Source organism: Lemur catta, chromosome 9 (genome assembly GCF_020740605.2).
Source record: "Lemur catta isolate mLemCat1 chromosome 9, mLemCat1.pri, whole genome shotgun sequence".
Lineage (NCBI taxonomy): Eukaryota > Metazoa > Chordata > Mammalia > Primates > Lemuridae > Lemur > Lemur catta.
Window position 1 is genome coordinate 82,259,567 of NC_059136.1, and position 26,952 is coordinate 82,286,518.

Here is a 26,952-nt window from a genome sequence, read left to right on the forward strand (position 1 = left end):
AAGAATATGTTTATATTCAGAGTCATTGAGCTCTGCATTTGTAAATACAAGTTAAAACTAGTTCCTAAGACTTATTTCTAGATATTAAATTAATTTATACCATGAACTTAAAGTATATAGTTCTTAAATGTTATGACAAATTAGCTGTGTTGGATATTTTGTGTATTCAAATATGCTTAATCAGGGTAGAATTCAGAAGAGAGCTCTTCCAGTTTTGAAATTTTTGTCACTACCCCAGAAGGTTCTTATGATCAAGTGAAGAAAAAACCTGAAGGAAGTGTGGTAGCTTCTCAACCTCCTTACTGGATCATGCTAACATATTGGGTGTGTTTTGTGATATTTTTATAGAGAACAAACAAATAAATTAAAATTTTCCCACTACCTGCCCACTGGATACAAAGTGTAACTTGCTTGGTTTTCTGTTTCTAGATTTTGTCATTTTCCTGCCCTATGTATTGATATTTGAACTTATTATCAAATGTAGTTGTAGGTATAATTTTATAAGCTGACCACTCACTTTCCCATGTCTGTGGCAATTTTCTTTAAGTGTTTCACAATATTAGTTGCTGTTACTGGGTTCTCGTCTCTTATTTTCTTATTTGTTTTGTTTTTTGCAATTAGCTTCTTCAGGCATTTACCTCTCCTTCTGACACCATGATTTTTCATTTATAGAAAGAACTAAGTCTGACCTCTAGGATTTTTTTAAGAGTAAAATTTTAGAGATTGTATAGCCATTTCTGATTTGACATCTATTTTATAAGTGTAATTTACAGAAATTCCATTCATAATACCAATAACAGCAGCTATTATTTATTGCTCTCTTATTGTGTACCAGGCATTATGTAAGTGCTTTTGAGTTATCTTCAGAATAACAGATAAGGAAATTAAAGCTCAGAGAGGTTAAGTGACTTTTCCAAGGTCATATCCAGTAAGTGGCAGTTTGCCACTCCAAAGACCTTGATCTTAACCATTGAGTTCCATTTCTTCCTAAATAACCCTGAGTACAAGTATATTTGTGGCAATAAATGTAGTATATAAAAGTCATATTTGTATCTGAAGACTTCAAAGTTATTTTAAAAGTCAAACATTTCACTTATATTTAATTAGTATGTCTTAACTTTTAACATTTATTTTAAACTGTGAAACTTGATGACTCGCTTGAAATGTAACTACTACCTAAACAATTTAAAGCTCCATTCTGGCACTTTCATTTAATATTCACTTTGGGGAACATAGCGTGGGGACAGTCATTTGCATTCCTTTTTCCATTGTAAACATAGTATGTTGTGATTCAGCATTCTTCTCCATTGCAGTATGAGAAATTTTATGTTATTGGTGGCATCTGTGGTCCACTGGATAAGTCACTTTTCCTGTCATGAACAGATTGTTTGAAATATAGTGACTATAGAATTACTTAGAACCCTTACCTTGAGAAGTATGAAAATTTCTGTCCATGGGGAAGATTTTGTAAGTATTTAAGAAATGAAGTAGATCATAGTTGGTTCTAATAGAACATTAGCTTCTCTAATTTATTTTCAAGGACATAGTATATAAAAATATTGGGGACTTAAATGTATAATATAAACAAAATGCTCTTGAGGGCAACTTTGTTGAATACACCTTAAAATTTTGATTTGAAAATATGATTAATTATACTTCCTAGGACTTTCTAAAAAGGTTGTTTCTATAAGCGTAACTGCAAATTCCAGGTTTTGAGTATATGGAAAATGAAATTCCCTTGTTTGAATTAAAATGACACAATTCACTTAACAAACCAAACTCTGCTCTTTAATCTATAGACAAGTCAATATTTCCATTCTAGTCTCACATTTTAAGCATTTTTAAAGTTAGGCAATAAAATTTACTTGGCATTGATAATCAAGACAAGAACAAGAGCTAGATAAATCTATTTGACAATATAGCTTTGAAATGTAATTTTCCCTTCACTGTCGAAAGTTGAACTCACTGTGGATTTATATAGACTTTGGATTTATTTATATGTTTATTTTTCTCTATGCTGGAAGATTTGAGGTGGGAGGATAGGGTGAGGGTGAGCAGGTAATTTAATTGTATTACTACTTTTGTGGTATTTCTTTTGGATCCCATAGGCACTGTGATCTGGAGAGTAACAAATTTTTTAACAGCTGACAAAATGCTCTCAGTCACTTAACTATTCAGAGTGGAATCTCAATGCTGGTCTCACAGGGTAGAATCTGCTGCACTTAATATGTAGAATGGACTGTTGAACACAGGACACAGGCTCACTGTTTAATTAAAATTACCTTCTGATGGGTGTTGACACAAAGCCATCGGTTGGAAACTATTTGTCTGACAGGCCAGTTTTTAAAGCATTTTTACCATTTGCTTCTGTTTTTCTCCCTATTCTATGTATACATTAATATGAACAGATTGGTTTAGTTTTCCTTCTTAAACTAAATTCATTCAGCACCATTAACTCTCCTTTCCCCCTTTCCACCTTCTTTGAACCCTTATGCCCTCTCTTGATCAGCCAGCTTTCCTTCCTGCCCACTCTCCTGCTTTCAGAGATACTCATTGTTTGTATTGTGCTAGTCTGTGCTATTAATAAGTACTGTGGGAGATGTAAAGAATGATTACTAAAAATTATTAAGCAATAATTTAGCATTGACAATGAGTTTAACTCCAGATTTCCTTGTTTGATAGTATTACATTGAATTTCAGTTTTCTAGTTTTTGTTTTAAAGAAAAAAGCTGGGCATTGATTTCTGACTTATGTCTGTTCATATTCAGTCTTATGAGTTGAGGTTCAGGCAGTAGCAACAACAAGAAAATGCTCTCTATCATTAGTAAATGTGCATTTTAAAAATAAAGTTAACAGTGATTTCAGAGTGTGATCTTGGTAGATGTGTCATGCTTAGTGAGGTATAGCCAATCACAAAGAGCCCAGGTAGTCTTCATTTGGAATGGTGGCGTTGCTATTTCCATATCGACAGACAGGCAGAATGGTATTAGTAATCATAGTGCATTGCTGAAAAATACCAGAAATATGGGAGAATCTAATTTTTCTAATTGATTTAAATTCAGAAATAACAATTTAAGAGTTATAAACAATAATTTTCAAATTTTAATAAAATACATAAGGATGTTTCTTAGAGTATAAAAGAATTGAATTTCGGTTTAGAGCTACTTTTGCTGAGTGAACAACTTTTTTTTTTTTTTTTTGGATACAGAGTCTCACTTTGTTGCCCGGGCTAGAGTGAGTGCCGTGGTGTCAGCCTAGCTCACAGCAACCTCAGACTCCTGGGCTCAAGTGATCCTTCTGCCTCAGCCTCCCGAGTAGCTGGGACTACAGGCATGCGCCACCTTGCCCGGCTAATTTTTTCTATATATATTCATAGTTGGCCAGATAATTTCTTTCTACTTTTAGTAGAGACGGGGTCTCGCTCTTGCTCAGGCTGGTCTCAAACTCCTGACCTCGAGCGATCCTCCCGCCTCGGCCTCCCAGAGGGCTAGGATTACAGGCGTGAGCCACCGCACCCGGCCGACAACTTTTTTTTTTTTAATTGAAATTTTTAAAATGTGACTTTTGTTGGCATAACTGGTATTCTTTGAAAGTAATTAAAATGCTGTGTCTTACAGATGTGTTGAGTTAGCATGCCTTAGAGGAGGTAGCACTGGTGTCAAAGTCTTCTGAGAAAGGGCGGGCCATGATTTCTCAGCTGTGCTTTTCTGTACTGGAAAATAGCAGCATTTATGCGTAGGATTGGGAGAAGTGGTTTGTAGACTGTTAAAAAAAAGCCTTTTCTGTTACTGGCCCTTAGATTTCAATTCAAACTTGTATATTCTATCTGTCTCGATGGTAGAGTTAGCTTTGGGGAGAAGATTTGTGATAGGCAGAATTTCATATAAATGCTACCACAGTAACTTGAAATACTTGGCATTTGATTTGGGTCACTCAGGATTTTTAGCTTGGCTGTTCACTTTCACTTTGGAAGGAAGACGCCAGATATATTTTGTTTTCTAGGTGCTGAGTTTGAATCAGCAGACCTTGCCAGAATCTCCTTAAAGATAAAATAGCAAATAAAGCCAGGCTGCTTAAATACCTCCTATTTTATTTTTGAAGCTCAAATCCATATATGTTATTCTGATCTGTTGACAACATCTAGCTATAAGGAATAAATTAAGCATTTATTTGTAAAATTATTCGTATCTATAAAATTAATTAGGTTTTTTGTTTTTCTTGTGATTCTTTGGTATTAGGATATAGATGTTTCTGCTGTGACTTCTGTTGCTAGTTTGAGTCTTCATATAACTGTAGAAAAGCAGAGAAGTTAATGGGAAGCTTTGCAAATTGTGATTTATCTTAATTTCATACATTAGCTTGTTTAAACCATGTTTGCTATTTCATGAATGATTCATGGACATCTAAAAGCAATATATTTTTTGGCCTAGGCACAGCTACACCTCTACCTTCTTACCCCAAAAGAGCAAAGGGAGAGTCAGAAGTATGTAGCATTTAGTCAGGCATGGTGGCATGCACCTGCAGGCCCAGCTACTTGGGAGGCCGAGGGCAAGAGGATTGCTTGAGCCCAGGAGTTCAGAGCTATAGTGCACGATGATTCCATCTGTGAATAGCCACTACATTCCAGCCTGGGCAGCATACTGAGACCTGATGTCTTAAAAAAAAAAAAAAAAAAAGACAGAAAGAAAGAAAGAAAAAGAAGTATGTAGCATGTAATAATGGCCAAGTAGAAGTCAACATACAGTTTAAATGTATGTAGTCCAATTTTGGAGGATCTCTTAACTACATGCCTCCATGTAAGGTTGCTTTTGTGGTGCCATTGTCTTCAGAATTGTTTGTCTTCAGTACTTTTTGGAAAAGCAGAATGGATTAATTTGAGGAATTCCTTTTCTTTAGACCAACAGTTTTGGCCCGTTTGGTGCCAGTTACATAACTTTCATAAGTAGAAACGGGATACTTAAGATTTTATAGTCATAACCTAAATGACTGGAAATTTGTTACCTATCAGTATCCCCAAAATCCTAGCAAAGTTTTATCATCCCTCCTTGAGAAGTGACAAGGTCTGGAAAAGCATGGGTGTGATAGGCCTGGGTAGGCTTTAGTGGCAGATGAGTAGTGGAGCTTGTAAAAGACCTATCAGCTCTGTACATGAGTACTGAGACTTTTAAATCTGTACCTAAACTATAAAAGAATATCTTTAAAAGAAACAACTATGCCATAAATATTGAATTGATGACTTAAACTATTGATAGAATAGAGAGTAGTGGCTAAAGAAAACAATTGATCTGTTAGTTTCTTTCAATTCTTTGACATAAAAAAGCTATTTTATCTAGATTACTAATTCTTCCTTTTATATTACACTTTTGTTATAGTCCAAAAAATAATTTCTGTTTCCTGGATTATAAAATGGAGTTTGAAAACTATATCATGGCTACTCATGCTATATATTTGAATAAAATAGAAAGTAAAATTCCTTTGACTTAATTAAACATCTGTCAGACCAATTAGTTTGGTTTCATGAATCTCTTATCAATTTATAGCAGATTTTGTTTTATCATTCCAGTAGAATTTAGATTTTAGGTTTCCTTTAGGTTTTAGATGCTTTAGGATAGTTAAAATTTTCTCTCATGTAAAAAATGTTTAATGTTGCTGCTTCAAAACACCCACAGAATTTTATAAACTGATACATAAATTAATTCTTTGAACTTGTTCTCCAGAATAATTTTATTACATCTCAAAGTCAGGTTTATACTTTCTCTTTAAAGTGTGTTTTGAAAATATGAAGTGATACCCTTTTGTAAAATACTGCTGTTATCTTTTAAATGTATTTTTATTTTTTCATATGCTCAGTGCTAAAGCATATTGCTTTAAATCATAATATGTATGCACAGTTTATCTGTTGCTAGTATTCTGATTTTCTTCCCCTATCACATACATCATCGTGGCTCATCACCAAAGCTGTTCAATCCCAGAGCCAAATGCTGGCTGCAGGGCTGGCCACAGTCCTTATAGACGCTCTGCCTGGAGTGGCCGCCTCCAAGTCGCTGTGGAGTATGGTACTGCCACACCAAGAGCCAGATGCTATCTTCTTGATCCTTTCACATGTTAGGGATACAAAATATGTGGCATCATTCTAATAAATTTGATGTCTTTGGCTTCATGTGATATTTCTACTCCAGTGTTCCTTTCAATTAAGTCATTATTTTGAAGTCTTTGTTAATCAAGGGTCCTGTTTCCCACTGAATTTCGAGGGCTGATTATGAAAATAATATACTTGATCATTTGTTTATATTGCCACAATGAGGTTTCATGAGGAAGTTAAAGTGTTTACAAATGTCTTGAACGACAGCAAAGAAAAAGAAAACAAACATTTACTAATTTACTATTACTTTTGACAAGACTCTTTTCTTGGCCTTTAAACATGTTGTATCAGCTTAAACTTTGGATAAATTCTTGGTGTCAGAATGTGAAGTATTCTGATTCTGATAGTGTATAAATTCCCTTTGAAGTTGAGACTGTGCCACTTTATTTTCAAAGCATTTAAATTTTACATCCTGGGCTGTGGTGTATATAGAAACAGAACTTTATGTCTTACAACTTATCTGCTATTAATTGATAACAATTGTGAAGACATTTTGTGCCTTCTACTATATTAGTTAAGTGGGAAAAACGACTCTGAGTTTAGAAAAGAAAAGTTTCGATTCCCTAATTTCCATCAGATATTACAAAATGAGCTTTGGCAGAAGAATGTGCTCAAAAGGTATAAATCAGGAAAGGAAATTGCGTAGAAGCACACTATTTCATTAAAATTTTTTCCGGCCAGGTGTGGTGGCTCACACCTGTAATCCTAGCACTCCAAGAGGCTGAGGCAGGAGGACTGCTTGAGCCAGGAGTTCAAGACCAGCCTGAGCAAGAGTGAGACCTCATCTCTACTAAAAAAAAAAAAAAATTTCCATTATACAGAGCCTATCAGTTAATGTTTTGGGTTTTCATTTTTTATTTACAGAACATTTTTAACATTACAGCTGCCCCTTAAATGCACTTAAAACCATAATGCCTTAATATGTCATTAAGCATATAAATTTGTTTCATTTCAGACATTCCTGTATTAACCAAAGATTAATCAATTTCGCTATCCCCAAACCTAGAAAGTAGGATGTGAATACAAATTAAGACATGTATATTCGGGAGGCTGAGGCAGTAGGATCTTTTAAGCCCAGGAGTTTGAGGTTGCTGTGAGCTAGGCTGACGCCATGGCACTCAACTGTAGCCTGGGCAACAGAGCGAGACTCTGTCTCAAAAAAAAAAAAAAAGACATGTATATTTAAGTCACCAATTTAATCGAACATACAGTTCACTTATATTTGATGAAATTTGGTAGTTTTAGACCAATCAACGATGTCATTTCAATGGAGACATGAATGTGAAACAAAGTATCATCAGCCCTATTACTGCTATTAGTTTAATCATGCCAGGTAGTGTTCTAATGTTAATCACGTAATCCTCATTTGAAACCTGTGTAGTAGCTGCTATTATGATCCTATTTTAAAGATGAGGAAATGAAGGCACCAAGAGGTTAAATGACTTGCCCAGTGACTTGCATCTAATTTAATTAGCTAGTTAGAGTCCAAATTGGGATTCTAATGCAGTCCGGCATTTGTAGTATTTGGTTTGTGGAACTTTGTTCTCTTAAGAAAACAAACATACAATCAAAAAGACCAATGAAGCCAGAAAAAAAAAAAGGTTAGTAATTTCAAAATAAAGTTTCACACTGACTTTTTAAGTATAGGTAAGGATATAACAAGGCTTAGCATTGTGTGTTCCTTCCCCTTCAGTGAGGGTCTGCAGGCCCATATGATTGTGGCTACTAGCAAGACCGAAGTCCATAAAGTTGATAAATCGTGTATTATATCAGAAATGATAATCTGCTATTAATAAAGGAAAATCACAGAAATGATATTAAGATGTTCCTTGGCCTCAAATGCAGTTACACAGATAATGCATTCTATAGGATTTATGTTTAGGTTTTCTGTTCACATATTTTGTTTCCAAAGATGGAAAGGGGAGCTAGCCCACTTCCTTTTTCATGTTCCTCTCTTGAAAAATACCTTGAGAAGTTTTACTCAATAAAAAAAAATCTTAAGGAATTTCCTGGAATTCCCACGATGAGAAACCCTTACACATAAGAAGAAGAAAATCTTCAACTCAAAAGTAAATTTCAGTTCTTATTTAGAAAAGATTATATTCTAAGAGTAACTAGAGAAACTTTTCTATTACTTAAAGAAAAGCTTAATCTATATTGAACAGTTTCTATTTATTTATTTATTTTTTTTTTTGAGACAGGGTCTCACTCTGTTGCCCAGGCTGGAGCACAGTGGCGTCATCATAGCTCACTGCAACCTCAAACTCCTGGGCTCAAGTGATCCTCCTGTCTCAGCCTCCAGAGTAGCTGGGACTACAGGCATGTGCCACCACACTGGGCTAATTTTTTTACTTTTTATGGCGATGGGGTCTTGCCATGTTGCTCAGGCATATCTTAACAGACATGGCCTTTATATTTTATAAAATGTAAAAAAATCTATGCCATTCTTTCTCTCAGATTTTGCTCAGTTTTTTTTTTTTTTTTTTCAAATACCTATAGGGGAAATTACAGCTGCTCTACAGAATTGGTGCATAGTGTTTTGGTTGCTTATGTGTTTTTGTGATATAATTAACAGCATTCACCATGAACACAAAAAGGTTTTAATTGCTTACCATCCAGAATTTACTTTTTTCAGAGCCGGCAGTTTTTTCCCCTCCTTTCTTATAAAGCAGTTTTTAAAGCATATACATAAGAAAGTTTTAATTAGTACTATGAAATATGCTTTCAGCATTTCAATAATTCATGCTATATCTTAAACTACTAGTTAAATCTAGCTGTAGCCATTTGACTTTGAGTCTATATTGCAACTCATGGTGGTTAAGTCTCTTGAAAAGTTTGTTTCATATATTTTCTAGGAAGGGCTTGACCACATCTTTTAAAAACAAGGTGTGGAAATATTTTTATAAATTAGAATATAAAGGGGTTTTAAGAAGGAAATTGTTCTTGCATACCTACATTCTTCTAATCCTTAATATACATTTTATTTAATCATATTCTTACTACCAACCTGGGAGGGAGAAATTGTCCCCACTATATAGGTGAAAACACTAAGGGTCTGAGAGATTATGTTGCAAGGTAGGTAGCTCTGGAATTTGAACCTAAAACTGTATATTTCCAAAATCTCTTCTCTATTATAACACAGGGCCTTCTCTAGTGATACAGATAGAACTTGTTGATGAGGTGAAAATCCTAATCTGTTTTAATTTCTCAGCTAATTGCTTTAGTCTGTATTCATTTCTGAAGCATGTATTGTGCACAGAGTGAAGTAGGAATGTTTTAGGTTAACAGAAGCAATATATATGGCTTTCATTCTACCCACATCTTACAATATAGTGAGAGAAATGGCCAACAGACATTAAGTTACACAAGTGGGATTACAAAGCAATGTATGAACAAATGTAAAATAATGTAGTAGGTATAGAGCGTGGGAAGGGGAATGGGCACTGGGCCCATTGCCATCTGTCTCTTGGCACTCTTGGCCTTGTGCTTATCTTGCTATGCAGCCTACAACCCTACTATCTATTCTAGATCATTACAACATGAATATTCAGAAATGAAACTCGTAAGTAAGGGAAATGTTTTGTTGATGGGACTCAAGTGCCAAAAGATAGGAAAATACTGTTGGTTACAGCGTTAGCCGAAAATGTCCTGAGTATGTAGGCACCGAATGGTGGCTACTGCATTCAAAACTGAGCCCAGCCGGATTTTAATTTCCCTGCTATGATAGGGAAGAACTCATACACTTGAGCATATAGAGCTCTAAGTAAATTCTTGTCGATTTTTAATTTTCTTACTAGAGCTTAATAAATTGTATCTGGTCTAGTCTCTATTTAAAAAAACACCTCTATTTGAAGAGGTATAAAAGGTGGTTAAATATGAAGCTTTAAAAACTATTCCAAATGTAAGGATATTATAAGTGTGTCCTTTTTTATAGGTACATCAGATGGAAAGTACAGAGAAGGTCCAGTTTTAGTCAGCATCTGATGGAAAGCCTACCTTGAGTCCCCTTTATTCTTTTTTGTTGTTGTTGTTTGATATTTTTTGTTTGTTTGTTTTTTGTTTTGAGACTGAGTCTCACTCTGTTGCCTGGGCGAGTGCCATGGAGTCAGCTTAGCTCACAGCAACCTCACACTCCTGGCCTCAAGTGATCCTCCTGCCTCAGCCTCCCGAGTAGCTGGGACTATAGGCGTGCGCTACCATGCCTGGCGAATTTTTTCTGTTTTTAGTAGAGACGAGGTCTCACTCTTGTTCAGGCTGGTCTCAAACTCCTGAGCTCAAGCAGTCCTCCTGCCTCGGCCTCCCAGAGTGCTAGGATTACAGGCGTGAGCCACATCGCCTGCCCAAGGCCCCTTTATTGCTGATACCAACTTGATTCCTATCATCTTGTACAGATTCCACTTCCCTGCTTTCGTAAGATATCTGTTCTGTTTCTAGTATGTGATTTTATTGTATTAAGATAATTACATAAAGTATTAAACAGCAAATAGAAAATTATTTTTTGAACTGATTTTTATCTCTCTCATCCTCCTTCCTCTCTTCCTCATCTGCTTCTGTTCCTCATCTCTGATTCCTGTTCCTAGTATAGGTTACGCTATATTTCTGAATATTTTAGGTAACACTGCAACAGCCCCTCCCTCCTTTCCTCCATGTTGTGCCTTAAAAGTCTTAACTCGGCCGGGCGCGGTGGCTCACACCTGTAATCCTAGCCCTCTGGGAGGCCGAGGTGGGTGGATCGCTCGAGGTCAGGAGTTCGAGACCAGCCTGAGCGAGACCCTGTCTCTACTAAAAATAGAAAGAAATTATCTGGACAACTAAAATATATACATAGAAAAAATTAGCTGGGCATGGTGGCGCATACCTGTAGTCCCAGCTACTCGGGATGCTGAGGCAGTAGGATTGCTTGAGCCCAGGAGTTTGAGGTTGCTGTGAGCTAGGCTGACGCCACGGCACTCACTCTAGCCCGGGCAACAAAGCGACATTCTGCCTCAAAAAAAAAAAAAAGTCTTAACTCATGCTGCCAGAGGGTAGAGTCAAGACTTCTTTCCTGAGTAACAACCTAATAATTGGTTGAAATTCCCTTCAGTAATGCACACACTCACAGACACACACACGCATGCATATATGTACAATCACTTACGAAAAGATACTCTTAAGTTAGCTTCACATTGTCTTAAATGATTTGAGCAGGCAGTTTGCTGACAGACAAAAGGGAGATAGGATAAGGTAGACAGGACAGTTGAGATTTCTCCCTATTGTTTCCTTTCCAGCCTTCTGAGAACACGTGAATATCATCAGAGCTAAAGACCTTCAAAAAGTGATGGCCAGCTCTGGAAAAATCAGTCTTCTGGGATGTGTCTTTCTTGAGAATCACTATGTATTTCTACTAAGTATTCTTTTATAGGTGTTTCCCTTGTGATTACTTCCTTACATCTGTCAGCTTATACCCTGTCTTCATTTTAGGGGCAAAGAGGGAAAATTTGTACCCAAGTAGGGCTTACCACAAATTCTTACTTTGGGAGTACAGTTCAGAGATTGTAAGGACGAGAATATAGAAAGAAGTATAAAAAGTGGTTAAGCACGTTGCCTGTAGACTCCAGCGGATGATCATTTGTATTCTTCAGTTCCTCTCATCAGAGTTCTAGTGCATTTTGCCTTGTCAAGAAGTGTCATTGTTGGCAGTCTTCCAGTAAGGAGGAGAGAGGGTGATTTTTAAAATGGACGGAAATGTTGCTCGTTTATTCAAGAGGAATACTTTTGAACATTCTTCTTTCTAAATGTATTATAGTTAATTTGGAAAAAAAGCAAAGAAGAATCCCTCAGACTATCACCAGACAAATGAAACAAATGCAGGGTGAGCATTCCAAATCTGAAATACTCCAAAATCTGAAACTTTTTGAGCAACAAAGTGACAGTTAAAGGAAATGGTCACTGGAGCATTTTGGATCTTGGAGTTTCATGTTTGGGAAGCTCAACTGGTAAATATAATAAATTATTCTAGAATATGAAAAAATCCGAAACTTGAAACACATCTAGTCTCAAGTATTTTGGATAAGAGATACTCAACCTGTATTATCCTTTTGACATAATATCAGAAAATACCGTTTGGACAGGATAGTCTTTAAAATATTTGCTAGGTAGACAACATAAAGACTTTTAATACCTCTTTTATGGGTTGTTCTGCCAGTTGCTGTAGTAAATAAAAAGTTAAGCTCGGGTTCTCAGATCTTTGTGTCTTACATTAGAAAAGGCACAAGTGCCCACCACAAAAGACAAATGTTTGAGGTACCCAGTTACCCTGATTTTCTCATTACACATTGTGTACAGGTAGCAGAATATCACCTGTACCCTCAAAATACTGCTGCCGCTGTCAAAGAAAACTCAGTGGGGTGATGAGTTTCCTAGTTTACAGGCTTTTCTGGGAAAGCTCCCTAGCCACTTGTACTTGACTTACCTTTCCCCCCAACCTACTAGTGGCCACAGCATAATCTTTTCTCCATTACCAGCTACTTATGCTCCCTAAGTTGAGAGAGATTTAAGTTACTGTAACTACAGAAAAGCATTTCAGACCTGAGATTTCTAATATATGTTTTCCTAAATTTTAGTGACTGGATCATTAGCATCTTCCTTAGAAGGATACATATGTGTATCTACTCTTTCTCCTTCTCTGCAAGTATCTATCTCATGTGGCGTTCTCTCCACCAAGCTCACACTGGCCCCACATTCTTAATATCCCGTGTAGCAGGAGCCACCGACAGTGTTATACAAAGCCATTCTTCAGGAAAAAGTCTTGGTAGTAAGGAGTAGGGTGGATTTCTGTGAGGAATAAGTAAATGGTAGGAAAAACCTCCAAGGCTGCATAGTGTAGATGCTACACTCAGATCCTGTTTTCTGATTGTTCTTTGTCACATTGTTCTTTCTACTCTACTGTACCAGTCACTGAGGACGCAGATGATGTCTTAATTTCAATATCTTTTTCTGTCTCTGAGAATAGAAATCTAGATGAGATGAACACCCGGTTTTATAACATTTCCCAATGCTTTATTCAGAAAAACTGTTCTATCCCATTTACTTCACCTGTAGCGAAGCAGGTGATGTACTGAGTAGAGGGGTCAGTATTGCTACATCTTGTGTGAAATTGGGAAGGATTCTACACATCCCGACCTGACCCTTCAGCATCACCAAATTGATAGAAAATTGGTGAAGTTTTATTTACTTGTAGTTGTATAGGTAAATGGAAGTGTCTAAGGATGAAAACAAGTAACATAGATTCACACAGAATTGTGGTCTTCCCTCAGTTGGTCTAATTCTAGTGCTGGCTTTTATCTACTTAACCATTATAGGTTGAAAGCTTCAAATGTCCCAGTTTCTGGGGCGGGGAGAGGGGATGGGGCTCAGGATTCTATCCTGGCTCTGGCAACCTACCTTCATTGTTTGGCCCAGCAGAGGAAATAGCAGGAGTCCAACTCTGGCATTAGAAGTAATGGCTTGCACTCTTACCAAGGTATCCCTAAGATTAGGGTATACTCTTTGAGCTTTGAACTATATAAATGATGATGCAAAATGGCAGATGCTCAAAAGATAGGTATCATCCAAGGTATCCCTAAGATTAGGGTATACTCTTTGAGCTTTGAACTATATAAATGATGATGCAAAATGGCAGATGCTCAAAAGATAGGTATCATCTCTTATTTTGATGCCTGATCATAGACTAACACAGGAAAATAGATTTTTGATGTATAGTCCTGGACTCTTTGGCTGCAAGTGTTAGAAGCCCAGCTGAAAGCAGTATAAGCAAAGCTGGAACTTACTACCTCATTTAAGTGAGAAGTCCAAGTCTACACCTGGCTCTGGGCACATCTGGATGGAATAAATTAAATGAAGTCATCAGGACCTTCTCTCATTTAGTCTCTACTTCTTTTTTCAATTAGGACCTTATGTGATGGCAGAGAGGGTCATCGACAGCTCTGGCTTATGTCATTTTAACAGTTTATCTAATCCCCTTGGAAGGGTATTTTTTTCTGATAGCTTTAATAAAAATCAAAGGAATGACCCTCACTGGCCCAGGCTGGATTACCTGCCCATTTCTGGGCCAATCTTGCCAAGGGGCTGGGGTTTGAGCAAGTGTTTTGGCTTGTCCAGGTCCCACTACAAGCTATGTGGAAGGATCGATGTCAGTCACCAAGAACCATGGGACCAGCAGAGGGTTGCTTCCTTTTGTGGTAGAGAGGTAAGCCAAGGTCACGGTTTGTGTGTTGTTGTGTTTCCTCCCCTGCTTTATTTTCAAGCCCAGAGCCTAGAAAAGTCCTTCCTACTCACAGAAATTATTCAGGTATACTAATAAGTAGCATTCTATAATCAAAGCCAGAAGTATATGTTGAGAATCCACTCTGTCACTGATTGTACTAGATCCACCAGCCATGAGGAAAAAGACAAATTTTGCTCTCTTGGAGTATATACTATTGTGGAGTTCTGTGGCAAGAAGGAAGCATCCACCGAGTGTATTTCCAGGCAGGGAGAGAAGAACGTACAATGGTCCAGTGCTGAGAGAGCAGGGCCTTTTTGGGGTAATTCTTTATACATGCAGCAGAAGTAGCTAGAGTTCAGGACTGTCAGGGTTACTGAGGAGAGATCATCCAAGGGCCTTTTGCTTGCTAAGGCAATTTACTTTCATCTTGAATGCCATGGGCATCCATTGAAGGATTGATATGGGGAAATGAAACAATGAAACTTGTATTTTATTTTATTTATTTTTTTATTTTTTATTTTTTGAGACAGAGTCTCACTTTGTTGCCCGGGCTAGAGTGAGTGCCGTGGCATCAGCCTAGCTCACAGCAACCTCAGACTCCTGGGCTTAAGCGATCCTACTGCCTCAGCCTCCCGAGTAGCTGGGACTACAGGCATGAGCCACCATGCCCGGCTAATTTTTTTGTATATATATTTTTAGTTGGCCAGATAATTTCTTTCTATTTTTAGTAGAGACGGGGTCTCACTCTTGCTCAGGCTGGTCTCGAACTCCTGACCTCGAGCGATCCACCCGCCTCGGCCTCCCAGAGCTAGGATTACAGGCGTGAGCCACCGCGCCCGGCCGAAACTTGTATTTTAGAATGAATATCCCACACTGGGTGAATGGACTAGAGGAGGGCAAGAGCGACAGCTGAGACAAGTGTAGACAGCTGAAGGGATCCAGGTAAGAGAGGACCATGGGAACTGAGGGGTAGTGGCAGAATGAGGGAAAGAAGTCGATTTGAATGATATTAAACCAAGTTGATAGGAAGTAGTGATTGAATGCTCAGGGAGGGAGGAGTCATTGCAGGTCCTACAAAGACCTGGCTTTGTCTCCTGTGAATATCCAGGCTCCCTATGATCTACATCATCCCATTACCAAAAACTAGTTAAATTTTCTGCATTGATAGAAATATGAATACAGGAATATTCATAGCAGCATTATTCACAATAGCCCCAAGATGAGAAAAATCCACACATCCATCAGCTGATGAATAGATAAATAAAATTTGCTATATACATCAGTGGAATATTATTTGGCAATAAAAAGAAATGACATACTGATACATGTTACGAAATGGATGAGCCTCGAAAACATTGTATTTAGTGAAAGAAGCCAGTCATAAAAGATCACAAATTGTATCATTCCATTTACATGAAATGTCCAGGATCATCAGCTCTATAGAGATAGAAAGTAGATTAATGGTTGCCCAGGGCTGGGACCGGGGAGCAGGGGAAGGTGAGAGTGACTGCTAATGGATGTAAGGTTTCTTTTTATAGTGTTGAAAATGTTCTAAAATCGATTGTAGTGTTGGTCACAGAACTCTGAATATACTAAAAACCATTGAATTGTACATTTTAAATGGATGAATTGTATGGTATGAGAATTGTATCTCAATAAAGCTCTTCTAAAAATATGAATATGGGAGTAAAGTCACCCTTAATTTGTCTAGAAAACAGAAAGCAGGCCGGTGGAATCGGGCACATGAAATACTTTAAAAAATGACAGTGATGAAATAGCAGAAAACTGGAAAAAAGTTCAAATGTCTAACAATAGAATGGATACATTGTGATATATTCATTTAAAAAGAGAAATGACAGTCAGTAAGAACCCTCATAATTAACAAATCCACATAAAAATATTGATAACTTAGAGATGTGACCTAAAAATAGCATTTGTGGGAACAGTTAGTATAAAAGTAAAATATTTTTACTCAACCTTTAGCCTTTAATACTACTCCTAACTTTACCAAAGAATACCATTTAAGACGGTAAAGAGACAGTGTATTTTAGAAAAGATTTTATTTCAAAATGTAGGGTTTTTTTTTTTTGTCTTTCAGAAAAATTTCAGGATTAATTTCATTTAACGGAAAGATTTAGTGTATTGAAGATCTTTACAGAAGAACCAGTAAACAGTTTCACACTTGAGCTATGAATTTTTTAAGGTTAGAGTTAGAAAAGAGATTATTGTGTGGAAAAACAGAAGGAAATTGTACAATTGAGCATCAGTCAACTGTTAAGTGATTTGTCATTTATACTTCATTGCAAAAATGATTTGTAAACCATTTTTGGCCCTTTGTCTCATTTTGTTTTGATATTTTCACTGAAGCAATCAAGAAAAAAAATAAAAACAAATGTCTCTGTTTTAAATGAGGAAACTGAGGAAAAGAGAAGTGAAAGAGCTTGACCATGGTTGGGGCTGGGGAAACAGAAGGTGGAGAAACCCTCTAGATTCTGCTTAGAGAGAATCTTAGAAATTATTTTTCAAGACAAGGAAGGTATTTTGGCTATAGTATATTTACGTTTTATTTGTTATTGGCTCTGAAATTATCTTACTTACAGAATGAGATAGCAAAATATAAGGTAATGGCTAAGAAAAGAATGAAGAAATTATCAGAAAACTTAAAGTGCCTTATAGGCATGTTTCTTAAAGGTCTATATATCACAATTTGAGAGAATTGTTTTGAGACTAGTAAGTATATTTATATTTTAAATTTGGCATTCAGAAATCTTTGCTGCAGTATTTTTGAATTTGCTTCTTAAATCTAGTCAACTTGCTTGTTCTTTTTGTTGTTGTTTTTTGGAGACAGAGTCTCACTCAGTCGCCTGGGCTAGAGTGTAGTGGCGTCATTATAGCTCATTGCAACCTCCAGCTCCTGGGCCCAAGAGGATCCTCCTGCCTTATCCTCCTGCGTAGCTGTGAACTGGCAACACAGGGGCACACCACCACACCTGCCCAATTTTTCTGTTTTTTGTAGAGACAGGGTCTTGCTCTTGCTAGGCTGGTCTTGAACTCCTGGCCTCAAGTGATCCTCCTGCCTCAGCCTCCCAGAGTACTAGGATTACAGGTGTGAGCCACTGCACCTGGCCAATTTGCTGTTCTTAAATGTTAATCTTTTTTTTTCCCTCAAGAACCAGTCCCTCATTTTAGAGACTGAAGGATTTATTTTTCTTTCCTGAGAATTTCCTTTCCTTATCTTTTTAATTGCAGTGCTGTTATGGGTCCTGTCCCAATTTTTTTTTAATTTCTTTCTCTCTTTTCATTTAATTTAGCCATATCCATTTCATATTAATGATCTGCCTCTTTTTATCTTGGAGGAAGAAACTGGTATTTGAGTGTATTGAGAAATTCTTCCATTAAAGTTAACGGCAAACATTGAAATATGTCTCTGATAATTAGGGAATCTCTTTAAGAGGAATAATTTTAGATCTTTTCAAAGGTCTTTTCAGTCAACATTTCACCTTACATCTTAGTTGACAAAAAGCTCTTTGGAAAGTTTTAGTGTTATATTAAGCAGATTGATCTTATTTTTTGGCTAAAATATTTCTATACCACCAGGTAGGTACACAGCCTTTACAGTTTTCAGAATTGTTGTTGTTAAGCATAAGAACCACCATCTATCTGTATATCTGGAACACAGGATTTTCAGTGCAATTTGTTTCATTAAAGAACACGTATTCTGCTGTTTAATGAGCATGTCCCATCCTAGTTTTCTGGAAGAATTGTCAATTAGAGTTTAGTTCTTTGTGTTGGTGTTCTAATTAATCAGGAAAGCAAAATTTGCTTTTACGTCTCTGTGAAAACCCTTGTTAATTAGAAACATTAGTTTAAAATTTCTTTCATATTTTCTCTGCTGAACTTGTTCTTCTTTGGTTAGCTGTTTTTTGTTTTTTTAAATTAGTGTAATACTACATAGATTTAACCCATTTTAATATATCAGATTTCTACATATAAAATAATTGAAGTAGGAGTTGATCATTTGTACTGCTAAAGATTATTCTGTTTTAAAGGGGACTTAGCAGTGTTCTTTTAAATATTATATTTCCATTGTATGTTGAAAATAGGATTCCAACTACATAATTCATATAATGTTTTTAGTAATACAATTCTTTTATAAGCTAAAAGTGCAATTATATATTAGTGCTTTCTTATTTCTTTTTAAGGACTGTATTCTACTCCTAGATGCTTTGCCATCATTCCTGCTGAATTTATGGTGATGACTTCAATTTACTAGAAATTTCCTGAGAATAATTAAGGATAGAGTTTGACATGTAATGTTTGATAGCTGTAAATGAGAGAAATAAAACTGTAGAATAAGAGGATTTTAGACAATGGCATATTTGCACTTGTTTTTGAATTTTGAATTAGCTCCTGATTTAAAATCAAAACTACAGCTCAATCTGCTGGCTGGGCGAAAATGCCTTTTTATTAGATGTATATGAATTTTTTTTATTGAGCCTTTTTAATGTATTTAATCGTAGTGTAAATCTGTTTGGTCTGAAAATAGTATAACTTGCTGTGACAGTTCTCCACCTTGAATCTTAACTGTGGGAGATGGTGCATCAGTGTTTCTGTTGTGGACACAGAGGTGAGAAAAGTGGAATGAGTATCTAGAATAGTAGTTGAGTTCACCCAGTAGCAATGAGATTGAGGTCCTGAGTATGAATACTGTTCAGCCCATAGTTTGTGGATTGTTGGGTTTCAGGCCAGCAGTGGTTTTGTAAATAAGTCCTAGAATCAGAATAATTGCTATATCCTAAAAGCAGTGTCTTTGGGAGAATTATTTTTGGGGAAAACCAATCCTTTTGCTAAATAAGGAAATAAATATTTGCTTGATCATTAAAGACTGTGTCTGTAATGCATTATGAATGTAAAATGGATTTGGTGATAGAGCTAATGTTGAGCAGATTTATAATTGGGTAGTAGTACCAAAACTGTTCAGAGACGTTTTCAAAGATGACCTAAAGTAAAAGAATTTTGTGATTGGTAATTAGTTAAAAAAAAAAAAATACTGTAAACTTTTGACCCTACTTAAAAGAAAAAAAAAAACAAACCCAAACTGGAGTTGTGTAAAGCACCTACAGATGGCAAGATTTAGCATATCGTCGGCTATGTCTCTTCACAGCAATTAGAATCAGGTTACACTCTGTACACTTCGGAAACTTCAGAATTTTAATGGAGTAAAGTTGGATCTGAATTCTTTTTCAAGTGCTTGTATATGTATTAGAGAGCCATCAAGCACTTTTAACGCCCTCCCCCCCCAAAATCAGCATTATACAAGTTTTCATTGTTGTTTTAGTTAAATGTTTTCTTGACAAAAGTTTTTTTGGCATGAAGTTATAAGTTAAAACCATTTAGACTTAGACTTCTGAGATGTCTGCTGACTGCCTTAGGCTATTCTTATCATCATTTAAAAAATTATAGGTGTGTTTTGGCAGGATATGAATAGGTACTTATTAGTTTTTTGTCCACTGAAATAATCTTAGCAGATTTATATGTACAGTAATTAAAGTCAGTGCACAGATCATTGCTTAAAATGTAAAATATCAAAGATAAAGTTATTTTCTTAGTAAAAAACCTAAGTATCTGTATACACTGTATAGTTTGGTTTGTAATTAATGTATTTCACTGTTAATATTTCTGATGGCAGTAGAGATGACTTTAAAAAAGGGATGAAAAGTTAGTTTTCTTCATTGTAAATATTAAATTACTTTATAATACTTTATAAGTGTTTACCTTATAAACACTTTATAAGCGTTTAAGAAATTTCCAGAATTGAAAAATAAAGGGCTTATTTTACATCTTCAAAGAGAATATTTAGGAAATTAGAAAGTATAACATTAACATTTAGCTTAAAGTTGTAGCTAGCAAGGTGTCGTTTTGTATAATACAATTGTATCAAATAAAGAATAGAGACTATATTATAGTTTCTGCTAATGACCACTAGTGTTTCCTTTCTCTGTTCTGTCTTCACTTGCATGCCCCTTGATCCCTTCATTTGGGTTGATTTGTAATCTGACTCTTGTGACAGATGTTAGGAGGTGGAGCGAAAGGATTTTCTGCTTTTAGACCAGTTAAGAGACTGCTGTATTAAATCTGTGGTCAGAAAGAATTTCTTTAGCCTTTTAAAATTACTGTTATCAAAGGAAAAGAAATTGGAAGCACATGATAATATAAGCAGAAAAATGACAGAGAAGAATTAAGGGAAGAGTGGAGGAGACACAAAGCTATGTTAGACAGTCACTACTGAGGAAGGGCTTCATGTTGAAGCTTGTGTTTTGCTTTGCATGAATCTGGCTTAACTTCTGTAAACATCCCTCCTTTTAGGATGAATCAATGCATCTTGCCATGTCTGTACCTGTAGCAAAATACTGGTGATGAAAGTTTACAGCAGTTTAAAGAAGGAAGAAGAAAAAGTGAAAAAGCTTGATGTTTCAGAGATCCCACAGACTCTACAAAGTTTGAAAACATTCCAAAATACAAAAAGTTTTTGCCTTTGAAACTTTATTTTTCAAGTGCTTATACCTAAATTCCCATAAGTTGGCAATAAGTTGACAATAAATGTGTACTTTTGAATATTTCTTTTCCTTTGGTAATTACAGATGTGTGCAGAATCCCTACAATTTTTCAGTCTTCTTACTCAATTTATTAATACTGGGATCACTATACCATTTTGTGTGTGTGTGTGTGTGTGTGTGTGTGTGTGTGTGTGTGTGTGGAAAGTAATTTCAATGAAGGGTTTTAGCTAGGAACTTTCTTCATGAGGCAGTGTGATTCAGGAGCAAAGGAAATAAGTCTGGTAGTATAATGTGTAGAAGCTGTATAAGCTTGTGTTTGCAAACAGGTGGGTTGTGAGCAAGTATGTAGGTATAGGGTATCAGAAGCAAATGATGGATCTGGGCGTTCTCAGTTGCTAAGTTGTTTGTGCCCCTCTGAGTAGTGGTGAGGACCTGGCCATACTGTGCTAATGCTCACTCTTTGCCTAAAGCTTCACAAAGCAGACTGCGGACATGATTCTTATTCCTTCTCATTTTATGTTTTGATGTTGAAAGCACTAACATCTGAGCTCTGGAAAGCATTTAATTACTATAGTTTCTAAATAGTGAAGTCCAGTGAGAACAGCCTTTAGTAATTTACAACTTTAAGATTGAGTATTTGTTCCCCTAAAAGTCTTAATCTATTAAAGCATTTAATTTTAAAAGAGGAAAGGACTTCTCAGTTTTCCCATTAGTGATCACAAAAGAAAAGATAGGGACTGCTTATTACACAATCTTCACATAAGCATAGCATTTTAAATTTACAGCAGGGTACCCATTATAGATAGCTACATTTAGTCAGTTGAAACATGTAAAAAATTAATAAGCTCAGTGTCCATGTTGGTACTCTGGTGCTTACCATGTTCCCATTTCTTTGAGTTTATTATTTTTTAACTAAAAGAAAGACATGACAAGCATGCCACTTTATTGTACTATATCTTGCTTATAATCAAGACCAGAAATGAATGTTTATTTGAAAGATGGCAAAAAGAGAGCTCCTCCTTGCTTTAGAAAGATGTTAAAAAAGCACATATGCCTATGTTGCTTTTTTAATGAGCCAAAATATATTTTCAACATATAGCTTTCCCTTTATTGCATATTACAAACAAAAAATTAGCAAAATTAGCATTCTGAAGTACATTCATAGAATTTCAGTTGCTAATTTAATGTGCATTTAAAACTTATATAAAGCAATACTCTATTTTAAATATTTTAAATATAAGGTAGTTAATTCATCATTGTTGTCTTTTAAGCTAATTGGTCATTGTTATGTTCATTGTAAATGAATGTTTACATTGGTGTGTTCAAAATAAATGAATTCAAGCATGATTGTATATGGTGTTCTTTTTATTAACTATGCAGGCATACTTATTTGAATAGACAATGTTGATCAGGCAGATCTCAGTATAGATTTCCTTGTGTACTAGAAAAGTAAAAGCAAGTTTCTTAAATGAGAGCAACTCAAAATATTTAATTTCAGTTTTGTTTTTGTTGTTAAAAGGTATAGGGGAACCCAGGGTGTCAGAGAGGACCGAAGTAGGATTTTTTTATTTTAATTTCTTTACTTTAAAAGAAACCAGTCCATTTATATAAGAAAGAAGCACAGACTGTTTGGAACAAGGCTGAACCTAATTCCAGGTGTTAGAACGTGATGTCCATCAATAAGAGTCACATATGCTATGGCAGTCAGTGATTTGCACGCCAGTTGATGGTACCATTATCATCTTTATTTCTTAGCATTTTTACTTTAAAGCTGTAAGAGGCCCTAGGAACCATATAATTCAAAGACTGTACTTTAAAATTAGAGCCTAGAGTTAGTAAATGATTTTTTGGCTATTGCATAGTTATAGGCCATGCCAGAACATGAATCCAAGTTCTCGCCTTCCCGGTTTAGTGGCCCTTTTCATGAAACCGTGCTGCCTCCCTAATTGTTTTTATAAACAAAACATTTCCCTGATTCCTATTAGTCAATCAAAGTGCTGTATGTTGAATCTGGCAAAATTAGTAGTTGGGTTTCAGTAAATATGTGTATATTTATTTTTTAAATAAATAACCAACCTAAGGCACCCTTAAGATTATAGATGGAAAGTTAAAGTTTCAACAAATGTACATCCATAAATTTTTCTTATTGTGGACAAATTTAGATTGACTTGCCTTAAATTGGAATGTAAGTTGTTAATTGGTTTGTCTTTGTGACAAATTGCAAATACTATTTTATGAAAGTTAGCACTTAAGGTGAGGCCACAACTTTGTTCAATATTTATTCTTCCTGCATTTATTAATTTGTTGCTGCAGTTGTTTTTGGCTGTACTAAACACTAGAAAGATGCCAGTGCTTGTACTATAGAAAATAGTCTACATCCCCATAAATGTAGATCCCAATGACCATTCTTTTATGGCAAGTGTGCTTGTGTGTTAAAGTGAGAATCTCTGGCATGGTTGCCGTTGCTACAAGAAAATCCTGCCCCAATTTGCTTTAAAATATATGAACTCAACTTGGAATTATGGTGCTATTAAAAATTATGTTATCAGAGGCTGAAATAACAAGGAATGATACTTTCATGATACTGTTTGGTGGAAGTGGTAGGATTCAATTTTATAAAACTGATTTTAAAAATTATGTTTTTGTCATAAAATTCCTGGAAGTAAAGATAACACAATGTTAAACAGTATCTTCAGACAGTGGAAATATGCATGATTTGTTCCCTATAGTTGTCCACATTTTCTACATTTTTTTCTAGTACATACTTTCAATATTAAAATAATAAACTTGGGGGGATCTATAAATATTTGTCCTTACAGATGAGCTGAGGAGACAGCTGATAATGTTGTATTTATAATTTTTTTTAGCTTAAAAGAACCAACTAACCGCCAGTAAGATACTGGCCCAACCTTGTTTGTTTAAGCATTGACACTATATTTATAGCTTATTTCTCCAGTAACTAGTGCTACTTCCTATTAAAAATAGAGAATTTGTACGGAATCCATGTTAGGGGCTGTTCTGTTTTACATGTACATTTAATGTTAATAACAACCCTGTGAGATGGTAGTTGTTCTTTCATAGTAGAGCAACCTTGAGGCACAGAAAGGTTAATAATTTTTCTAGGGTAACGTAGATAATTATCAGTACGGCCAGGATTTAAACTAGTCTGGCACCAGAGCCTATAATCTTAAGCATTATATAGTAGTTACCTACTTTTTGCATTGTAGTGTAGAAAAGGTGACCTAGAAAGAAAAATACAGGGAAAAATAGTCAAACTGTGCCTAATGTAACTGAATGTTTGCCTACAAACTGAATGTCAAATGGGCAGATTGCTGCTTGTTGCCACATCATGTAAAAATGGCCAGATTGAGTATAAATTTAGTGGGTTTATTAGGAGGCTTAAAACATGGAATAGATGGTGCACTTGAAATTAGCCTTCTGGGATGGATCTCAGAGATAGGCAGTGGGTTTCTCAAGTCTCTGAAATAGAGAAACAATGAGAGAGCTTAGTGGCACTGCAGATTGGGAGAGATGGGCCTTGTATATTAAGACAAAGAAGATAGAGAGCAAATAGTGGTTTAAAATATGAGCTCCAAATGAAGGCCACCAGGGTAGACTCCAAATTGCAGAAAATGATTTTAAAAGTAGCTGCTTCTCATATGGGCAACTCAATCTAGCAGGAGCAGCAAAGATGCACCATGGATTCCTAATAGAGGTTAATAATTCTGAAAAACCAGGTGGGCCAGCTGGTTTCATTAGCTGATCACTAATGAATTCCCACCTGTCCTTCTTCAAACAGGAAGTCAAATATAAAATGATTATATCAAAAAGAAAAGAACAATTTTATTGATCATATTTATTCTAATTAGATACTGTTAATTTTTCTGTCTTCCGAATACCATTTTCATTAGTGTTTTAGCAAGGCTAAATACTTACTATTTGTACTTCATGAGATAAAGACATTTTAGAAATAGAATAATTTTTATGTTAAGTATTTCTGTGGGCACTCTTTTAGTCAAAGGCAGCATTCCTATCACCTAGCAGAAAGAGAATGGATCTTTTATAAGCTCTTTTAGGAAATGAGGATATTGGCATCTATTGAGACTAGCCTTAGTAAATATCTGTTGGATTCATGAATGAGTGCTAGGCACTCTTCTAGCACAATAAAGTATGTCTCATAATAATAATTTACTTATTCCTCATAACATTTGTGCAAGTCTTATCAGATTGGTGTAAATATTCCCATTTTACAGAATGAGAATTTTACAGAATATTCTTTCTGTATATTCTCAATATACAGAAAGAATATTATGTCCAGAGGTAGAATATAGTGGAGCCCAAGTTCCACTCAGACCTTCTGACTCCAAGTCCATTGTTCTTGTTATATAGATGTATACATCACAAGAAAATGTTGTAATTATTCAAAGCTGCCAGGATAGGCATTAATTATGTTGGGTCAAAACATTACACAATATTAATATCATTTCAAAATTCATTTAACCAAAGAATATTTATTGAACCCTGACCACTTTCTAAATACTATGTTACTTGCTCTGTAGGATACAATGACCCCTTGTCTTTAAGAAGCTTATAATGTAGTTGAGGTTGACATAACATTAACAAAAGGAGCAAAGTGATATTTAATCCATGTGTACTATATATAGGCATTCTGTTAGTGCCCCCAGAATAATTATGTCTCTTGTCACATGCTAGGCATCTAATAAATATTTATTGAGTGAAACAATGAGTCTAAATTAGGGTGAATTTGGTGAGGGAGAGATTTATGGAGGAGATAAGACTTACGGCAAGGCTTTGAATGACAACTGAAATTTAGATACCTAGAGAACATTGGTGTTGCAGAGGGTGGCATTGTAGGCAAGAGACACAGCATGGTGGGAATGAGCAAAACCTACAGAGGGCTTTGAATGGAGCAGCTAAGCCTTAGGGAACCGTTTGTATAGAGTAGTGGAAGGTAGAGGTTGGAAATGCAGATTTGAGCCAGACTTTGAGACCTTTAAATACTAGATTAAAGAGTTTTCATTTTATTCTTCAGGCAATGTCTGCCATCAAAGATTTAAATTCTGGAAGCTGACTAGTGTCATTACCAAAGTGACATTTTATGTAGACTAATTTGCTCTGGAAGCCAGGCACAGTGGCATGTGCCTGTAGTCACAGCCACTTGGGATCCTAAGGTGGGAGAATCACTTGAGCTCAGGAGTTTGAGGGCAGCCTGGGCAACATAGTGAGACCCTGTCTCTGATTTGCTCTTGGTACACAGGGTGAATTTGAGACATGGAGAGGAAGAGAGAGACCAGAGGTGAAGAGAGTAGTGACGATTGATGTGTCAGTTAGAACAGTAAGGATGGCATTCCAAATGGACTGAGTGTCTGTCTGTCAAAACCTGGTTTCTGATTGTTTTTGAGAAGAGATATTCAGTACTCAAAAATAGAATTACAAATAGGATAATAGTCTTAAAGTTATCTGAGAACCAGCATCTTGTTAGTGTATTCTGATTGAGAACTACCAAGATGTGTCATTCTCTTAATCTGGATTTTAGTTGCTATTTTTTGCCAATTAAAAATAACTATATAAGTTTTATATATTGTAACATATATAAGCTTTTGAAGCCCTGTTGTCTTACCTTGGGCTGTCATAACAAAATACTATAGACTGGTATTTTGTGGCTTAAACAACAGGCATTTATTTCTCACAGTTCTGGAGGCTGCAAGTCCACGATCAGGGTGCCAGCCTGGGTCCTGGTGAGGACCTTCTTCTTGGCTTGCAGATGGCCCCTTTTGCTGTGGGGAGAGAAAGAAAAAGGGAAGTTTCTGGTCTCTTATGAGGACACTAATTGCTGCAATGAGGACCCCACCTTCATGACCTCATCTAAACCTGATTACCTCTCAAAGACCCCAGGAATTGAACTTACGACTATTAGGGGAAAACATTCAGTCAATACACTTACTTTTTAAACTCCTTTTCTTTGGATTATTTATGCCCTTCTCTTC

General features: G+C 35.9%; 1 protein-coding gene across 7 annotated transcripts in view; it reads left to right on the plus strand.

The window, feature by feature from the left end:
* The window catches only part of NCOA2 (nuclear receptor coactivator 2), a 268,534-nt gene that overhangs the window by 94,109 nt on the left and 147,473 nt on the right, over positions 1–26,952 (plus strand). The window contains exon 3 of one of the 7 annotated variants that reach the window (XM_045561482.1): positions 14,282–14,369. The exons of the other annotated variants lie outside the window; for them this stretch is intronic. The gene's annotated coding sequence lies outside the window, so the exon portion shown is untranslated. The remainder of the gene's footprint in view (positions 1–14,281; positions 14,370–26,952) is intronic. 7 annotated transcript variants of the gene reach the window in all.